The following is a 21446-nucleotide window of genomic DNA, read 5'->3' as shown; positions in this document are numbered from 1 at the left end:
TCTCAGACGTGTGATGGCTTGTATAAAAATCACTTCTCTTGGTCAGTAGCATCTTGTAACCTCTCTACTGCATGAGGTCATGGTTTGCCCAAAGAATCAAAACTGTTCTTTTTAGTTTAGAAAACTAGATACTCAGCCCATCTAAATGGACTGTCTGTATCCCCTACAGATATAATTATAACGAGATCTTATTTTCTGCTTCTCCTAAGTTAAACCTAAAACCACAGGTCAAATATATGTCTACCTCTTCCTTATTCTTTGTTCACAGAACTTTTCTTTTTCTATGAAAAGAATTAGAGAGCAAGGATGAGACGTATTTGATGGTTCATGATCCTCTTTGTCAGACCTTTTTTCTCTGATTCTGTCTTAGCTTATGAACACACAAAAACACATCTATTTGAATTTGGCTGATATCTTCCATGAAAAATATAAATCAGTCTTATTCCTCAGCATCTACTAAAGATATCAGGCAAATTTGGGCAAGGGGGGGGAATCTTTCTTATTTTTTATAACATTCAAATTTTTTAAATGAGCAGTTGTTTTCTATAGGTTAAATCAATCCAATACCAGTAAGACAGATTGAAATGAGGCAATAACTAATTTCCAGATAGTACTTAGAATCTGGTGTGGTAAAAAGAGCTCTAGATTGAGAATCAAAAAAGAAAAAATTCTAATGCAGCTATCATTGCATATGTATTTTTGAGTAGCTCATTAATTTTGCTGGGTAGAAATTCCTTCTACTATAATACATGGAGTTACACGAACATTTCTTCTCACTCTGATAAAAATCTGTGACTCTAATAGCTGGAGACGGAAAGTGACCACAGAGCTGAAAAAACAGACAAGGACCCATTTCCATCAGCTACCCCCACTTCTAACTATGCCCTTATATATTTCCTTCCAAACCAACAAGGGATATGGACTGTCTGGCAGAGTCACCAGAACAAAGGATTAAAGGAAGAAAAAGGGATCCAGATGTTTCCATTTGGAATAATTGAATTTTCAGACACATCTAATTCAGATGAGCTCTATCCATGGAAAACCGAGCCAAAGACATAAAGGGGACTCTTCTAATTCAACTGGGTTCCTGTGATACCACTCTTCCCATTTAGCACTCTATCAATGTTACCCCCTCACATGTCTGTGATGACATAGTTGGAGTCAAGAGGAAGGACACCCTTAATCAAAAAGCAAATTAAAATCTCCAGGCCCCCAGTGGTTTCACAGTAGTATTTATTGCATGCCCACTTAGTACAGAGTACTGTTTTAAGTGCTATGATGAAAAGGTACAAAAAGTAAGAATAATGGTACTCCAAAAAGTTCTCAATTTAGTTGAAGAAAACATGAACACTATAAAAAACTCCACTTTATGGCCTTTTAAAAACCTCATATAAATAGCAAATGTTTTTATCTGCACATTAATTGTTTCCTTTAATCTTTCAAGGTTAGGCTCACATATAGATTCAATTAATCAAACCAAGAAGAAGGGGCCAAAATTTGCATCCTGCTTGGAAATTTGGATCTTCATCTACCAAGTCTTTTAAACTGTGTGGTAGATTTTTAGCTTAAGAAATAAGTAAGAAACTGAAACCACCAGCAGACAAGGTAAGCGTGCAACTTGCCGTCCTTTTCAGTTTGGGGAGTGAAAAGTGGGAACCGTTAAGAGATACACAAGTAGAGCAAACTGGAAATGTTCCAGGTAAACTAGGAAACGTGGGTGCTCTCGCAATAAAGAAAATGCTGTATCTCAGGAGCTGACGTGAAAATCGGAATGAGCTTTACTTTGGGTCAGAATGTTGAGGCCAGAAATGCAGGAGAACTTTGTAACCTGTCTGGGTGAGCCTTTCTTCAAGCCTGGAAAATTCGAGCTGACTTCTGTCACCTATTTCTTCCCCCCTTGCCAATTCATTGCTTTCCATAAGCACTTGTTTTATTATTGAGACCAGGTTTGAGAGTATGGAGTGAATCCTTAACTCCTGTTAAGGAGTTGGTTGCTGGCTAGTACAAATAAGCCTTGAGAGTGGCTGACAATACTTACATGTGTCAGCAGGCATTGCAGAATGAACTGCCAAATAAGTTGCACAGACAATCAGTTAGAAGTTAGACAGAGACAGATCATGTTAGGATGGGTAAGGAAAAGATGTTAGGAAAAGATGTGGGATTCAAGTTAGGTCTTCAGGGATAAGGCGGAAATTGCAGTGTATAAGGTGAGTGGCATATTGTGTTTATCATTTTTTTTCTCCAACCAGCAAATGACAAACTATTAAGTACAGAAACCAACAACAATAACAACAGTAACGAAAAATCTGTTAACATGTATGGCAAAGTGTTACAAGCCCCACTATATGTAATGGGTCTTATGAATCATTAAGAGAACAACAAACATTTCTGTAGAGAAATGGACTAAAGACATGAAAGAAGAATTAATAAAGAAATATGAATGGCCAATATACATTTGAAAATTTATTCATTTATTAGTATGAAAAAGTGAAAAGAAACTTGACAAAATGGTGGGAGTAGGTGGAGGGAATGGTCCTCTTAGGACTGGTGGTAGGAAATATTGTTTGGATAATATTTTTAGAAAGTCAGTTTAGTCATATTAATCAATAAGTATCTTCTAAGCCAAAAAGCTATTTTGATAATGCTACATAAGTGAAGCAATAGTACCTTGAAGGGGATTCCATCTTCCACCCTCCTTGTCAACACTCTTCTCTCTTCCTGAAATCAGAAAGTGTGATTTCAGAAATATAACTTTTAGAAATCCATCCTAAAGAGATAATCAGATAATTGCACAAAGATCAAGTACATGCAAGGATGTTCAATATGGTACCATTTATATTAGTGTGAAAAATTAGAATCAATTAGTGATACATCAATAAGATACCTACTCAATAAATTTGGTACACTTATAGACTAGAAACTGAGAAGGTTGTCAGTGAGAAGGTTGTTGTGCATTGATATTCTTTGATATATTTAAATGAAAAAAAAAGTTTGAAAATAGTATGCTATAGTCATCTCTCACTATACGCAGATTGGTTCCAAGAGCCGCTGTGTGTAACCAAAATCTGTAGATGCCCAAGTTCCTTATATAAAATTGTGTCGTACAGTGAATCCAGTTGGTTTTCCACATTCAGTGGTTTTCCATCCTAGGATTCAACCAACCATGGATGGAAATTTGATCCACAGTTGGTTGAATCTGCAGACGGGAACTCGTTGGAAGGCTGACTGTATAATAAGACCCTATTTGTGTGTAGTACATCCATCTATATATATTAGCTATATTATCTGTATGTATTAGATATAAATACATATAAAAATATTGATATAATGACATATATCTATATTTATCTTAGATACATATCTAAAGGGCAAATATAATGGTAGAGTTGGTTAGGTTTTTTTTAAATAATTTATGTTATATTATTTGAATTTTACTCAGTGAATATGTGTTGTCTTTATAAATTATACTGTTAAAACAAAAGTACTTTGAGAAAAAAAGCAATGTCCATAAAAATAGGTATAGAAACACATTTATAAGGTTGTTCCTCATAGAGATTCTCAATATAAATTACTGGTGTTCCTGTAAGCCATATTTGGTGCAAAAAATCTGAAAAGGTATATGTCTCTACATGTCTCTCTTGATCCAAGGATATTTTTAAAATACTATCTAAATGTGACATTTAAGCCATTTCATCCAAATATTGTTTGTCTCACTGACCTTTTGAAAAAATATTACACTGCAGCGAACTGGGATTTTATTTTATGACAACTCCTTGGAGTGCATCTGATCTATATAGTTGGTTGCCCATGAGGTCTTGTGTCTTAGCCATTAATTCTAAGGACAGGATTAACATCCTTTTGTTGAAGCTAAGGAACCTATTAATGTTAGAAGAACATGCCTGCATAGACGATCATCCCACCTCCTCCCTTAAGTAAAGACTTGAGTTTTTCTGCAGGAAAGAATTTTGAATCCTCTTTAGGGTACAGTCAAGATCCTACTGTTTCTTTTATGTGGTATCATCAAAGTAGCTTTGGCTTAGAATTTTGAGGCAATTATAAAAGTATGATTATTTTGGCCAAACCGCCATAAACTCTCTGTGACATATACATGTAAAATAAATGCCTCTCAATGAGCGTGCAAATTTGGTATTTGTCCTCCCTTATATACTGTCTGACAAGGTAGCTAAATGACAGAGTGTTGTATGGTATAGTTATTTACAAAGCGGAAGAAAAATCTTCCCCAAATAATAACTATATTTTAGAATAATCAATTTGTCTTAGCCCTATTTCTGGTGCTAAATATCTACAGGAGAAAATTATCTCCTAGATGCATTCTTAATTTAAGATAGAAATATGTTGTTTGCATAAAAAAGAAGTCTTGTCACAAATGGCAGTAAATTTTAGAAAAATCTCTCTCCCCTCTCCCTCTTACACACACAGGATTCCCAAGCTCTATCTACTTCAGATCTATAGCATCTCACATGGTGAAGCTTGAGCACATGCACTAAAGCCTTGCAGGCAGTTCTGATGGGCACCCAGGTTGAGAATATTCCTCCAATGGGCAAGCCATCTGGCCCCACTTAGTGTCCCTGGCAAATAAAATGTGGGCCTTCCATTGCAGGACTTAAAATAGTATTGGATTTGGAACTAACTAGCTCTCGGAGCAAACTGTCCAAAAGACCTCTAAGGTTGAGGCTAGTCATTTGGTGAAAATGTTTTTCCAGGAAAATTTCTATTTTTTTTATTATAAAAGTAACACATTTACTATAGAAATTGTGAAAATTATAAAAGAGCATAAAGGAGATAATAAAATCACCTGGAATTCTATCAACCAGATATAACCACAACATTGTCCATATCCTCTCGGATTCTTTTTATATATAACCAGAAAAATGTTGTACATGCAATCTGTAACATGCAATATAGCAGAAGCATTTTCTCATGTTAATATTTTTCTATGAAAACATGCTCCTTGGCTACAAAATTTTTTTCTCATAATTATTGCTTTTCTACTTTTGGAAGAATTATTGATTTTCTATTTTGGAAATTTTAGCTTTTCAATTTAAGAGTCATTATAAAAAGTCTTGAAATGATCCTCCTTGAACATAAATCTTTATGTGCATTTTGAGTACGTCCTTAAGAATCTACAAGTGGGATTAGTGAGTTAAAAAAGAATATTCATGAGGCATTTTATAAATACTTAATGCTTGATTATCCTTAGGAAAGGATATACTAACTTTACGTTTTGTCTAAAATTTACAATCCTTGAATCCTTATTAATATTGAATGTTTTTATTATTTTTGCCTCATTATGCCTTATATTTATTTTTCAGTTAGGAAGGTTGCCTTTTCCTGTTGATGTAAACTATTTGTTCACATGTGTAGTGTAGACCATATTTTTTCTACTTTATTTACTTAAAGTTTTTCCTTGTGGTGATTTTGGTTGTACAAAATTTTGCAACTACTTTTTTGAGAACAAGTCACAGTTCAAATATGTACCTACAAAATAGACTCAGCCTTGGAGAGATCATCAGTATGGCAAGAATGAGACACCCCCATCCCACATTATACCACCCCAAGCTCCAAGTTCAGTGCTCTCTCCTGCCTAACCATATCTAGTTTAGCAAAAAGTCATTTATACCTTGGTATGCACTTAAGTCAGTGTTTAACATCTCAAGAGGTACTCAGATTTTGAAGCCCTATCTGCAGTTAAGCATTTGTCTTGTTAAAGAAATTTTAGACATCAAGTAATAGGACAGAAAAGGGAAAAATCAATTCTGTAACTGTTATTGAACGCCTGCAGTGTAACCATCACCAAATTGACCAAGCCGCAATCACCTGCATGGGAGGGCAGCTGTGTGACCGTGCTACGCTGCAAATAATATTTTTAAAACATTACTGATAAAAATGTACTTCTTATTTTATTTAATTAATAGTAAAAGTATAAAATAAGATGGTGTTAATGTAGAGCTGAGACTTGGGGATAAAATGACTGGCTCAGATTCTTCAGTGGGTGTTTAGTGTGACAGATTAAAATGCAGAGTGACCCACTACAAACTCAATGCTTAGCAAAGGAACTGTTATTTTTAAAAAGCTTCTGAACATTAAGAAAAGACTTAGGAGCCAAAATAAAATCAAAAGAAATAAGCCAGAGAATTTTCCAAAATCTAACTGACGCTCGCATGTGGTTGAGTGTGAATGTAGCTGCAGATTTAATGGAATTTTTGGTTTTCTTTTATTTTCTATGTTTCAGAGACTGCATATTCATTTGTGATATTTTATTACAGCATGAGGAATTTATTTCATGTGGTTGAGGAGTTTTTTTTTTTTTTCAAAATCTCTGTGAAGAAACATATTTTCATGTAATCAAAAGTATATACACATGTGTATATATATATATATGTATATATATATATATATATATTTTTTTTTGAGTTAGCCTCTTTAGTCAGTATAGCTTGGTTTATATGGGTTCTGTAGTTAATAGTCCCTGCATGTTCAGTCATTTGCTAAACACAGACTCAGAAGTTACAGATTTGCTTGCCTCCATCACATGATGTCATGGATTGTATATATTCATGGCATTTCTTGTCTTCTTCTCCAAACTATTGGTGTTCATTTAAAGTCACTCGCATTTGATGGAGGACTCAGAGATATCATCAAGAAGTTGAAAACTGAAACTGATGAAAAATGAAAGGGGAATTTGGAGGAAACAAAAAACAAGATAAATTTAGATACTGTGGAAAACCCATTGTGTCCTAGGAAAGTAGTGGAGGAGGAGGGCCCCTGTAATGCTGAGGAGAAATCAGGACGTGAGGGTCAAGCACAGTATCCACCTACCAGGTGTCTGGAGTACGGCTTCCGAAGAGGGTGACTCTGACATAAGCACAGGGACTGAGATGGTTTTGGAGGGGACGATAAGACTTGGATAAGACTCCTGTCTGACATATGGCAGGGGAAGGGCATACTCTTAAAAAGAACCGGATCTGATAGCAGCACTGGGCAAGGCACCCTTTGATTAGAAGGTATTTAAAAATCCTACCGGAGAGTGGAACAGGGAAAGAATGAAAGGTGAGAGAGAAAGAGAAGGATTATTGTTGGAGATGCTGTTGTATTCAGCCTGGATTAATGAGTGATATTGATAATTATTTTTCTAATGTAGACCTCCCCCCAAAAAAGCAGAGGGACAAAATTTAACAGATAAAGGACAGTCAAATATTTACCTGTAAACTATTTACTAATCATATTCATCATTCAATTTTTTTGTTTGTTTTCATCTCAGTTATCTTTAACATTCCCTTATACAAACACCCTTCACTTCCTTCCCTTTCTTGCCTGGATGTTTGTGTAAACACATGGCCACATCAACTGGAATCACTTAAAATCCATGACCACAAGTGTAGAAGGGGCATTCCATAGCCCCATAATATTCTTCCCCAAGTCAGAACATGTGACTTTGTTTTCCAGCTTTGGTCTTAATTTCCAAAATTGTTTGGGTTATTCTGGGACTCTTGCATTTGAATGTCAATTTTAGGGTCAGACATCAGTTGGGATTTCGATAGGGACTGCATTAAATCTGCAGATCGCTTTGGGGAGTATTACCATCTCAACAATATTAAGTCTTCTGATCCACGAAATGAATTGTCTTTCCATTTATTTAGGTGTTCTTTCATTTCTTTCAATGGTATTTTGGAGTTTTCAAAACTTTACAAAACTGTAAGTTTTGAATTCTATTGTTAAGTTTATTCCTAAGTATTTTATTCTTTTTTATATTACTATAAATTGAATTTTTTTCTTAATTTTAGCTTTGGATTGTTCACTACATGTAAATAAAAATACATTGCTTTTTGTATATTGATTGTATATTGATCATTGATCATATTGTATATTGATATCAATATTGTATATTGATCTTGTATTCTACAAACTTGTTGAATTCATTTATTAGTACTAACAGTTTTTTTCAGTGGTTTCCTTAGGATTTTCTACATATAACATTGTGCCATCTGCAAATAGAGATAGCTTTATTCCCTGCTTTTCAATCTGGATACCCTTTATTCCAGTTTCTTGCCTGATTTCCCTGGCTAGAATCTCTAGTACAAAGCTGAATAGAAGTGGTTATAGTAGACCTTCCTGTCTTGTCCTGGATCTAAGCTGTTGTTTAAAATTTTTGATGAAGTTCCAGTTCTCTGTCCTTTCAGGTGATTCAACTGCACCTTCATGAAATGCTCATTTGAGTCAGATGCAATATTCTAGGTCCTTACCCTTATGGTTGGGGCTTCCCTGGTGGCTCAGCAGTAAAGGATCCTCCTGCCAGTGCAGGAGATGTGGGTTCGATCTCTGGGTTGGGAAGATGCCCTGGAGAAGGAGAATGTCAGTTGGCACTGACATTCGGAATCCTTAGAACCAGTGGTCAAATACAGTACTATTAGAGATCAAGACTCAGGCCCCGTTCATAAGAGTACAGGCTACAATAATAGACTCTAGATTATTGTATCCTGTTCATGGAAGTCTAGACAGAGTTTCAAGAACATTTGAATCAATGCATATATATTTATTTTCAGTGATTTCATCAGTTTCAACTAATTTCACCAATAAAACCCCATTTATAGAATTCTTTATACTAATTAGCCAAAGACTTGAGGTTGGTTAGAAATAATGATAGCTGAAGTACTCATAGTGATGATGTCTGGAGAGTAGAATTTTTGATAGAATTCTATTTGAACACACTGGAAAGTCAAATTCTCAATTAGGACCACTAACCGTCCCTAGAGTGTAGCTGAAATTAATGCATGTGTGTATACACAAATTCATACATGATATAGATATTTTAATGCAGAAATATTTAAAAACAGGTCACAGGCAACATAACATGTGAGTATGGCTGAAACAGAACTTATGATTCCTTATTAAAGATACTTATCCATGGAATTTTTTTGTCTCATCAATTTATGCCATCACCATCACCATCCATACAGGTGTTTAAACCAAAAATCTAGGTATTAGCCTTCATATCTTGATTTCTCATCTTTTATAACCTGTCCATTAGCAAGTCATTTTGATTCTACCTCCAACTCTTTTATATCCTAAAGCCATCTTCTCTTCTCCGCTATCACCTCCTTAGTCTAAAGCACCCTGCATGCTGTATGCTAAGTTGCTTCAGTTGTGTCTGACTTTTTGTGACCCCTTGGACTATAGCCCACCAGGCTCCTCCGTCCATGGGATTCTCCAGGCAAGAATACTGGAGTGAGTTCCCATTTCCTTCTCCAGGGAATCTTCATGACCAAGCGATTGAACCTAGGTCTCCTGCATTGTAGGCAGACTCTTGACTGACTGAGCCACAGACTCTCTGGGAGTCCCTGGAATGCCCTTAAATCACTATAATTATGTCTATCAAGAAAAAAGTGGAGAAAAATAAAAAAGTGAGGTGATACAGCAAGGAGCCTGATGCAGGTTCCTCCTGGTCACTGCTCTTACTTCTTTTCCGGGTGTCTCAGAGCTAGCCTCCTAACAGGTGTTCTAGCCTTTTCTCTGTTATCTCTTCTTCCCACTCCATCTGATTCCACTCTTTAAAAAAGCAGCCAGAGAGATCTTTTAAACATGTAAATTAGATTATGTCACTTCCCTTATTGAAGCCATCCAATGACTTCCAGTCACACTTGGAATGAATCCCAGATTCCTTACTGTAGACAGGGAGCCTCCGTGGTCTGGCTCCTGATTAATTCTTTGACTTAATTTCAAACAACTACCACGCTACCCACTGTGCTTCAGTCACACTAGCCAACTTTTTGGATCCTGAAAATGACAAACATTCTTGCCTTGGAGCCTCCGCACTGGCTGTCTGGCTGTCTCTCTGTCCAGATGACTCTTGCCCTGATCTTAGCAAGGCTGCCTGTTTCTCATTATTCAGAGCTCAGCCCAAATGTCAACTTCTCAGAGTAGCCTCTCTGACCATGCACTCTTACTTGGGTCTACCTTGTCATGCCCTACTACACCTGCCTGTTTTAATTGTCTTCATTATTCATGTTTAAGTACATGTGTCATCTCCTCCCAGCTAAGATATAAACCTTATTGACAGCAGAAATCTTATGCTGTGCACCTTTGAATCTCTGTCTTGGAGAACAGGACTTGATGCCTAGAAGTGCTCAATGAATATTTATTGAATGAATGGACAAGTAGAAATTTAGAGCAGAGCCTGGTATTTTGATAAAGACCCATCAAAATTATTATGCTTGGCTAGAATTTTTGATATCAAATATTACCTAAATAAATGAGTTATAATCTGGGGGCTCAACACTTCTTTGGGGATAAAAATCAGGGGCATGATATTTGTTATGATAGGATATACTTTGAAACACTGTGTGAATTATTTAGTTTGTGCATCACTAAATGATCTGCAAGTGCTGAGTGGGAGGAAAAAGATGATGAGCCTAGGGGTCAGGATGAGGAGGCTTCAGAGGGCACAGCTATATAGATCTAGAAGTTTTTCTGGTATTGTCAGCAGCTCCCTCCCTTCCTCTCACCACCTCTTTGTTCTTTTTGTCTGGAGAACCCTGACTAATACCATACCAGTTCTGTGCCTGTAGAGGAAGGTAGCCATGCTGGATCTTCCCTTTGCACTTCCAGACCCACTGTCCATTAATGTGTGTGCTCCTCCCCCTGTCTGTGACCATGAGTGTGCCCAGTTGACTCCTTCCCCTGTAGCTCCCAGTTGGGTGGGGTCGGTGATGAGAGACCTGGCCGAGGCCGGAGTGCATGAGGAGAGTGAGGTTAGGGCGTCTCTGGTCCTGGCTTCCTCCCTGCCAGGCCACGGGTGGCAGTGTTCGCCTTCCTATGCCCTCCGTCTCTGGTCTCCGCCATGGCTGTAGCTCTCGTAACACTGGAGAGCTCAGCTCTCCCAGAGATCTTGCCCACTCTCTCCTCTGGCTCTTTAGGTCTAGGTTGGTTGCTAGCACTTTCCCACCCCACCCCGCTAACCACGTGCTTCCTCATCCCTCATGGTTTTCCCTTAATCCTGCCCATGGATCTGTATATCACCCTTGCTTTCCCTGTGTGGGTAGTTCACAGCCCTTTAAATTCTTTTTACACACGAGGAGACTGAGGCTTAGAGAGATCTGGTAACTCCTTCAGGGCTGCGGTTTAAACCAAGGTCTCTGACTTCTGTGGAAGTACTCGAAGCCCGTACACCTCAATTCAATTACTGTTCACATTAATTACTCTTTGTGAATCACAGTTTCCCCATTTGCAAAATGAGGTCAGTAACAATAACTCCTTATGGATTTCTAGTTAGTGCTCAATAAATATCAGCTTTTTTGCAACAAAAAAGGGACCTCGATGAAGATAAAAATTCCCAATTTACAGGGTCTTGGTAAGAATGAAATGGCTAAAAGGTGTATCGCACCAGCATAGGAGCTGGCACACACCAGGCACTTAATAATTCATGCCACTTACCAGCAGTCACATCTACTGTCCTTTTCCTAGGCCATGCTCTCTAGGGATATGATCTTGAATTCTATGTGAGCAAAATTCAAGTTGAGAGCCACTTTACGTATATTGTCTTTGTAAATACCATAAGGAACTAAGAGGTGACTTATTCCAGTCTTAAAGATGCGGAAACTAAGGGTCAAAGAGTTAGATAACTTACCTAAGCTCACGACTGCATCTGCGAGTGAAGGATCAAGGATTCCAGCCCAGACATATCTGACTCTACATTTATTTGAGCCAAGAAAGACTTGTTAATAGAGCCAGTATTCAGTTGGTAAGCACTGGTGTGACAGGTCCCACATTAAATATTGGATATTTTCCCATTGGGAGGCAAGTGGCTGCTGCCTCCGTGCTCTTGAGCAGAACCTGCCCGCCCATTCCCCTTCCCTCCCCATGACCTGCAGCTGCAAAGACAGGTGTTCTGATGCCCTGTACTTACACCGCATCAATTTTTAACATTCAGAGTATTGCTCTCAGCAACAAATCTAGTAACTGAAACTTGAGAATCTCATCTCAGAGAAGTACAGAAAAAAATGAGATGGAGCCCATTTAGAAATTCAAGAAGCAGGGGATGACCTGGGTGTTTTCAGAGCACTGCAGAAAATTCTTACCATTTCTGTACCTCTGTCCTGTGACTGATTTCCTTGGAGGATGAACCCCAGAGGGACCTTGAAGGTGAGGGGACGGAGGGGTGGCCTTGTCTGTTCCCATCATCCAGAAAGCCCGGTTCTTTTTCGGGCCTTCCCTATTTCATTAAGCCTTTATTGCACCTCTGCCCTGAACCGCAGGCTCTGCTGGTTCTTTCAGAATAACTCACAGAGAAAATAGGTGTGCACACAGTGTGAGGCGGAGAAGGAAAGAGCCAGATTTCCCCTGGCTTCTGGGTTTCAAGTCAGTCAAGCTGGGCTTCCATGTTTTACCTTAAAGAGGGAAATTGGCAGCTTGCCACGAGCCTGAAGGGTGTGCCTCATCTCTGTGATGCTGAGCTGGTAGCCCTTCATCGTCACCTATAAAGTCACCCCATCGCCCTGGGAGCCGTCCATGTCTGAAGAAGGCTGGCTTTGGGGGTTTTCCTTGTTTAATGGCTGAGGGGGGGAGGGGCGGCACTGGAAATTTGTAGGAGAAAGTCTGCCAATAGGTAGTGAGTCAAGAAAGTCCAAGTCAGGGTTCATGAGACAGAGGTCCTGGGGCTGGTGGGAGGAGGAGGAGGCTCAGGCAATGTCAGTCATTGGGGGAATTTGATACGAAGACAATTTTGCTCTGTTTCCTTGAAGACCTTTCTGCAGTGTGTCAGACTCTGTCCCTGCTGTGAGGATCTGCCAAGGCCAGCCCTTGCCCTTTATATATCTCCTTTCTCTTTCTTTCTTTCAAAATGGACTTGCCCTGGATTAATAAAGATATGCTGAAGAGCTTCCTATCTCTGCCTGGCGTTATGCTTCAATAATAATACTACTCCAAACTTTAATCTAAAAAAAGTAGAAAGGAATTGAAAAAAAAATTCACAAAGAAAGAGCAAACCTCTGTAATCAAAAGACATAGGGTTAGGGGTGGAAGAAAGGACCAAGATAACACTACGGTGAAATGGTGGCATTTAATCAGGGATTTAGGCAGGGTGTGGGTGAGGCAATTCCAGAATGACAAGAACCAACCTGAACCCTCTAATGGAATCTTTGTCAAGGATTTCAAATATTCTGGTGCCCTTTAAAAACCATTTTCCCCTCTGCCCTTATGTTTTTGTCTTGGCCTAGAGGTGAAAGTGAAATAATCAAAAGTGAAATGCTGGCTCTATTGACTTTTTTGTTTTCCCTTTTCAAAGGGAAAACAGTGCGCAAGTTTCATAGGAAACCTCTTGCTTGAGAACGGGACGGGCTACATGACTTACAGGGCCCAGTGTGAAATGGAAACATTGGGCTGCTTGTTCAAAGTGTTAAGAATGTTAAGGTGACAGGTGAGCATGAACCCAAGTGTGGGGCCCTTCTGAGCTAAGGGTCCCTGTGTGACTACACAGGTCACACTCTCAGAAGCTGGTCCTGCTTAGGAGTGGAGTGTTAGCTGCTCAGATGTGTCAGACTCTTTGCGACCCTAAGGACTGTAGCCTGCCAGTATCCTCTGTCCATGAGATTCTCCAGGCAAGAGTACTGGGGTGGGTTGCAATTCCCTTTCCAGTGGATTTTCCCAACCCAGGTATTGAACCTGGGTCTCCTGCATTGCAGGTGGATTCTTTGCTGCCTGAGCCACCAGTCTCTGAAGGTTTATGTTATTCTCATTTTCTGAGTTAATAATACTGCTTCCTCCATTTTCAGAGCATCAGGAATTTGATGATTTTGTGTGTGTGTGTATTTCAATGCTATTTTTAAGCACTTAAGTTTATTTTCAAAATGGCGCTTTAAAACCTGAGACATTTCTAAAATGCAATTGACAATGTCTTACATCTAAATCTGAGACAGTAGGACAGTTGCCTGCCTTTCAGAGGTCCTACATTTAGAGCTCTCTTGTTCAGCTCACCTCAGGTGTGAGGGGTCAAAGAGACATGCCCTCCCAGGCAAGTGCCCAGGTGGCTAAGACCCCAGACTTCCTTGCCCTGATGGCCCTGACCTGCTGCCCCGGGCAGGGACCCTCCCAGGTACATCTTCCCAAGGGTGGAACTTACTACCAGTATGGGCACCCCCGGCTTTGATCAACCAAAGGACAGCTGTTTAGGGATGAGGAGAGGGGGTGCTATTGACAGAACTTGGGCTGGTCTGGGATGTTCTTGCCTGTTTTGGGGGGCCCTTGCTGTGTCAGAGGGAGTTGGAAGGAGGAAGGTTTAGGAGTGGGTGTTTCTCCCACATCACTACCTTCCACGCAGGAATGCCAAGCACTCTGAGGATTCTAAATTATAATTTGGCTTTTTAGGCCATTATTGAAGGTATATTTGTCATGATAACATCAAACATATTTAACAGTTTGGTAGGTTAACTTGCAGCTTATAAAGCTTTAAACTATGTGGGCTTCCTGGTAGCTCAGATGTTAAAGAATCAATCCAATCAATCCTAACCTTAACCAATGCAGGGGACCCTGATTCAACCCCTAGGTTGGGAAGAAAACTTAGGAGATGGGAATGGCTGCCCACTCCAATATTCTTGCCTGGAGAATTCCATGGACAGAGGAGCCTGGTGGGCTACAGTCCATGGGGTCGCAGAGTCAGACACGACTGAAAGACTCACTCATCCTTCACTTTCACGTGGGCTTCCATTTCTGTTCTTGTCCTGCGTTCTGCAAATATTAGGGGCAGATGTGGACGGCAGGCAGCAAAGACAGTGTATATTCCCATAATGAAATTGAACACTAGTTTCCTCATAAACAGTTTTATAATCCAGTTACTCTACCTTTTCATATGTGTGTGTGTAATATTTATACATTCTGACAAAGACAGTTTCTGTTTTGATTAGTGAAATATAGGAGTTTTAAAGGATGTAATTATTAATTATGTATTTACCACATCCAGTTTCGTATACATTTGTCCTCCAAATGCTTCCCAATTTACCAAGAACATAATTTTTATCACCACACTAGACTCTACTAAAATTTGTATCTCTGTACCACAAGAAGTAATAATTTTATCTTTAATGTTGAATTTCTTATGTGAGCCTTACATAACATTCATAATAATGTCAGATATTTCTCACTGACAGAATGAATATTCAAAAGATGTATTTTGATTTCATGAGTTGAATGAAGAAAAACCATCATTTGTATTGACTGATTTTCTCTGGCAAGAATACACAGAAGAATTAGACAAAAAAGATCTTCAAGACCCAGATAATCACAATGGTGTGATCACTCACCTAGAGCCAGACATCTGGAATGCAAAGTCAAGTGGACCTTAGGAAGCATCACTACGAACAAAGCTAGTGGAGGTGGAATTCCAGTTGACCTATTTCAAATCCTGAAAGATGATGCTGTGAAAGTGCTGCACTCAATATGCCAGCAAATTTGGAAAACTCAGCAGTGGCCACAGGACTGGAAAAGGTCAGTGTTCATTCCAATCCCAAAGAAAGGCAATCCAAAGAATGCTCAAACTACCTCACTATTGCAGTCATCTCACATGCTAGTAAAGTAATGCTCAAAATTCTCCAACCCAGGCTTCAACAGTACATGGACTGTGAACTTCCAGATGTTCAAGCTAGTTTTAGAAAAGACGGAGGAACCAGAGATAAAATTGCCAACATCAGCTGCATCATTGAAAAAATAAGAGAGTTCCAGAAAAACATCTACTTCTGCTTTACTGACTATGCCAAAGCCTTTGACCTGACCCTGATGCTGGGAAAGATTGAAGGTAGGAGGAGAAGGGGACAACAGAGGATGAGATGGTTGGATGGCATCACCGACTCAATGGACCTGAATTTGAGTAAACTCCAGGAGTTGATGATGGACAGGGAGGCCTGGCCCCAGTCCATGGGGTTGTAAACTCAGACATGACTGAGGGACTGAACTGAACTGAAAGCCTTTGACTGTGTGGATCACAGTAAACTGTAGAAAATTCTTCAAGAGATGGGAATACCAGATCACCTGACCTGCCTCTTGAGAAATCTGTTTGCAGGTCAGGAAGCAACAGAACTGGACATGGAACAACAGACTGGTTCCAAATAGGGAAAAGAGTATGTCAAGGCTGTATATTGTCACCCTGCTTATTTAACTTATATGCAAAGTACATCATGGGCTGGAGGAAGCACAAGCTGGAATCAAGATTGCCAGGAGAAATATCAATAACCTCAGATATGCAGATGACACCACCCTTGTGGCAGAAAGTGAAGAAGAACTAAAGAGCCTCTTGATGCAAGTGAAAGAGGAGAGTGAAAAAGTTGGTTTAAAACTCAACATTCAGAAAACTAAGACCATGGCATCCGGTCTCATCACTTTATGGCAAATAGATGGGGAAGCAGTGGAAACAGTGAGAGACTTTATATTTTTGGGCTCCAAAATCCCTGCAGATGGTGACTGCAGTCATGAGATTAAAAGACGTTTTCTCCTTGGAAGAAAAGTTATGACCAACCTAGACAGCATATTAAAAAGCAGAGGCAGATTCATGTTGAGGTTTGACAGAAAACAGCAAAATTCTGTAAAGCAATTATCCTTCAATAAAAAATAAATAAATTAAAAAAAATCAGACACATTACTTTGCCAACAAAGGTCCATCTAGTCAAAGCTATGGTTTTTCCAGTAGTGATATATGGATGTGAGAGTTGGACTATAAAGAAAGCTGAGCACCAAAGAATTGATGCTTTTGAACTATGGTGTTAGAGAAGACTCTTGAGAGTTCCTTGGACTGTAAGGAGATCCAACCAGTCCATCCTGAAGGAGATCAGTCCTGAATATTCATTGGAAGGACTGATGCTGAAGCTGAAGCTCCAGTATTTTGGGCTCCTGATACAAAGAGCTGACTGATTAGAAAAGACCCTGATGCTGGGAAAGATAGAAGGCAGGAAGAGAAGGGGATGAAAGAGGATGAGATAATTGGATGGCCTCACTGACTCCAATGGACGTGGTTTGGGTAAACTCCAGGAGTCGGTGATGGACAGGGAGGCCTGGTGTGCTGCAGTCTGTGGGCTGGACATGACTGAGTGGCTGAACTGAACTGAACTGAGGACACCGGAGTAAAACTGGCCTCGTTCAACTGTTTGTGCAGTTCTTCTGATAATGGAGTTATCACTTCACTTTTCATGTGTCCAGAAGGAAACTTGGAATCCAAAGTGAGTGAAGTTAATGAAGAAGAACAATCATTGGAGGTAAGTGAAAAGTCATGCTTCACTGAGCGATCTGTAAACACTCTTTTTGTAAGCACATATGTTCAACAGCCATTTTTGGAGATAGTCTTAAAGTAACTTCTAACTTTGGGAAGAGATGCTTGTGCTTCTTCCAAAGAGTTGTGTTCTGGTTTTCATGTGGTCAGTGGTATCACTTAACCGTCGTAATAGATGGTAAACTGTGTTGTTAAATATTCCTTATAACTTTCATACTCATCGTCAGCTTTCTTGTGAAATCGAATTCAGAGCCTAACTTTTTGCTAAACATATGCTTTTGGCTTTTTTGAGTTCTTTGCTGCTGAAAAAGTTTATTGCAAAAATAAAACAGCATTACTAAATAAAAATAGCTACTGCTATATGTATATACATTTTATGGACGTGGAAGTGGTAGTTACTCAGTCATGTTCAATTCGTGGACTGTTGCCCTCCAGGCTCCTCTGTCCATGGAATTTTCTAGGCAAGAAGACTGGAGTGGGTTGCCATTCCTTTCTCCAGGTTATCTTCCCAATCCAGGCATTGAACCCAGATCTCCTGCATTGCAGGCAGATTCTTTACCATCTGAGTCACCAGGAAACCTGGATACATCACATAGTGAATCACAATACTGTGTAATGACAGTCTTCAGCCTGCTCTCTCTAAGCTCTATGATCAGACGGCGAACGCTCTAGTTTCCGTTAATGTTCCTCACCCTGCCAATGAAGTCTCACATTCCTACAGATCCCACCAACTGATGGCTCAGTGGCTACCCGCATTTGGAAAGGTGTGGGTGTGGCCAGACCACAATGGACTGGCCCAAGGATGGCTAGTAGAGGTGGGGATATTGAGCCCAGGCTTCTCAATCACCTCTTCAACTGCAAGAAATTAGCTTCTTGAGCTCTCTCTTGCCTGAGGGCACTGTGTTTACCAGCAGGTGCTGAGTGTGCGGTTTTCAGAAGGGAGGAACTTGTTATACTGGGTCTGGAAAAAAAGAGGAAAGAGAGATGGCTTATTGCTGGACGTCTTTTAGAGTTGATCACGTGTTAAAGTAAAATATCTGTTTATTCTGCATACATCTCCCACAGTGCTAGCCAAGACCATGTCAGAAGCAGCAATACAAAGTAGAAGTCTACCAAAGCAGCTATTAATACTTCCTTATTAAAAAATTAAAAATCTGAAGGAAATGTTAGGGCAGTTGGTACACTGGAACAACAGGTGTAAACTGTGATTGCTCCACTTATAGGAAAGCAAAGAAGCTTCAGTTTCTTTGCCCCTTTGGGAATGCTGTTTATAATTTTGCTACCTGGTATTCTAGTGTGTCTGGGTTTTCTACAGGTGTGGTTTCCTAGGTTTGAGTTCACTTAGATTATGCCAATACATGAGCCCAGGATGCCAGCTTGATGCCTGTGACTGTGTGACCATCAGTCTAATTCTTTTGCCATTGAAAGCAGTGTAAAAGCTGCTTGATTGACTAGGCTGTCTTGGTCGCTTAGTTATTAGGATAGAGCTGAGCAAGCCAGGGGACAGAAGACCTAGCACATGCTCTGTGGTCAACATTCAATAAAGGAGCCATTGTTGGAGGTGTTATTGAAGGCCACCGACTTCCTTGGGTCTGTGTTCCCTGTAGCAGTAGTGATCTCAGCAGAGCTTCCATGGCTGTGTGTTTATGACTCATATAAACATATAGATATTGAATGGAAATATAAATAAAAAAACAAAAAGTAATGCCGGTAGTTTCTTGAAAGTCATCATAAAATGACCTTACAGCATGCAAAATGTCAATAAACAACTGCCCCATTAGAGCACCAGAATCGCAAGCTCTCGCAAAGAGGTTTACAGTGAAAAAGAGAAAGAGAAACCAGTTTTTTCAGAATCACTGGGGGAAAACCTGTCCATCACATTCTATTGTTCTTAGAATGCCTACTACAGCTTTTGCCTCTGTTTGACATGTCAGGCTATGCAGTGAAGTGTTGATATTTGATACTTTTGATGTCCTAATCAGATGCTTGTTCAATAGAAGTCACTGCCAGATTTTGCAGACTTTGCAGAAATGGAAATTCTAGTTGCTAGTGTTATTCTTAGCTTGCTGCTTCGGGTCCAGGGTTTAGGTGTAGAGTTAGGTTATTTATTTGGCTTTTTTCTTGTTTCTTGATGTAAGCCTGTAATGCTATGAACCTTCCCCTTAGCACTGCTTTTACAGTGTCCCATAGGTTTTGGGTTGTTGTGTTTTCATTTTCATTCATTTCTATACATATTTTGATTTCTGTTTTGATTTCTTCTATGATTTGTTGGTTATTCAGAAGCGTGTTATTTAGCCTCCATATGTTTGAATTTTTAACAATTTTTTTCCTGTAATTGAGATCTAATCTTACTGCACTGTGGTCAGAAAAGATGACTGGAATGATTTCAATTTTTTTGAATTTTCCAAGACCAGATTTATGGCCCAGGATGTGATCTATTCTGGAGAAGGTTCCGTGTGCACTTGAGAAAAAGGTGAAGTTGATTGTTTTGGGGTGAAATGTCCTATAGATATCAATTAGGTCTAGCTGGTCCATTGTGTCATTTAAGGTTTGTGTTTCCTTGTTAATTTTCTGTTTAGTTGATCTATCCATAGTTGTGAGTGGGGTATTAAAGTCTCCCACTATTATTGTGTTACTATTAATTTCCTCTTTCATAATCGTTAGTGTTTGCCATACATATTGCGGTGCTCCTATGTTGGGTGCATATATATTTATAATTGTTATATATTCTTCTTGAATTGATCCTTTGATCATTATGTAGTGTCCTTCTTTGTCTCTTTTCACATCCTTTATTTGAAAGTCTATTTTATCTGATAATGAGTATTGCGACTCCTGCTTTCTTTTGGTCTCCGTTTGCATGAAATATTTTTTCCCAGCCCTTCACTTTTAGTCTGTATGTGTCTCTTGTTTTGAGGTGGGTCTCTTGTAGACAGCATATATAGGGGTCTTGTTTTTGTATCCATTCAGCCAATCTTTGTCTTTTGGTTGGGGCATTCAACCCATTTACATTTAGGGTAATTATTGATAGGTGTGGTCCCGTTGCCATTTACTTTGTTGTTTTGGGTTCACGTTTATACAACCTTTCTGCATTTCCTGTCTAGAGAAGATCCTTTAGCATTTGTTGAAGAGCTGGTTTGGTGGTGCTGAATTCTCTCAGCTTTTGTTTATCTGTAAAGCTTTTGAATTCTCCTTCATATCTGAATGAGATCCTTGCTGGGTACAGTAATCTAGGTTGTAGGTTATTCTCTTTCATTACTTTCAGTACGTCCTGCCATTCCCTTCTGGCCTGGAGGGTTTCTATTGATAGATCAGCTGTTATCCTTATGGGAATCCCTTTGTGTGTTATTTGTTGTTTCTCCCTTGCTGCTTTTAATATTTGTTCTTTGTGTTTGATCTTTGTTAATTTGATTAATATGTGTCTTGGGGTGTTTCGCCTTGGGTTTATCCTGTTTGGGACTCTCTGGGTTTCTTGGACTTGGGTGGCTATTTCCTTCCCCATTTTAGGGAAGTTTTCAGCTATTATCTCCTCGAGTATTTTCTCATGGCCTTTCTTTTTGTCTTCTTCTTCTGGGACTCCTATGATTCGAATGTTGGGCGTTTCACAGTGTCCCAGAGGTCCCTGAGGTTGTCCTCATTTCTTTTGATCCTTTTTTCTTTTTTCCTCTCTGCTTCATTTATTTCCACCATTTTATCTTCTACCTCACTTATCCTATCTTCTGCCTCCGTTATTCTACTCTTGGTTCCCTCCAAAGTGTTTTTGATCTCATTCATTGCATTATTCATTTTTTATTTATTTATTTATTTATTTATTTTTTTGTCATACATTGATATGAATCAGCCATAGATTTACACGTATGCCCCATCCCGATCCCCCCTCCCACCTCCCTCTCCACCTGATTCCTCTGGGTCTTCCCAGTGCACCAGGCCCGAGCACTTGTCTCATGCATCCCACCTGGGCTGGTGATCTGTTTCACCATAGATAGTATACATGCTGTTCTTTTGAAATATCCCACCCTCACATTCTCCCACAGAGTTCAAAAGTCTGTTCTGTATTTCTGTGTCTCTTTTTCTGTTTTGCATATAGGGTTATCGTTACCATCTTTCTAAATTCCATATATATGTGTTAGTATGCTGTAATGTTCTTTATCTTTCTGGCTTACTTCACTCTGTATAAGGGGCT

General features: G+C 39.4%; 1 long non-coding RNA gene across 1 annotated transcript in view; it reads left to right on the top strand.

The window, feature by feature from the left end:
* Window positions 1–15351, top strand: part of LOC122674134 — a 54058-nt gene extending 38707 nt beyond the window's left edge. The window contains exons 3-4 of the long non-coding RNA XR_006334910.1: window positions 1445–1605; window positions 15159–15351. This is a non-coding gene — a long non-coding RNA (uncharacterized LOC122674134). The remainder of the gene's footprint in view (window positions 1–1444; window positions 1606–15158) is intronic.
* Window positions 15352–21446: the final 6095 nt, after the last annotated feature.

This window comes from Cervus elaphus, chromosome 18 (genome assembly GCF_910594005.1).
Source record: "Cervus elaphus chromosome 18, mCerEla1.1, whole genome shotgun sequence".
Taxonomy (NCBI): domain Eukaryota; kingdom Metazoa; phylum Chordata; class Mammalia; order Artiodactyla; family Cervidae; genus Cervus; species Cervus elaphus.
The sequence above is the reverse complement of the archived record's forward strand: the minus strand, read 5'-3'. Positions and strand labels throughout refer to the sequence as shown.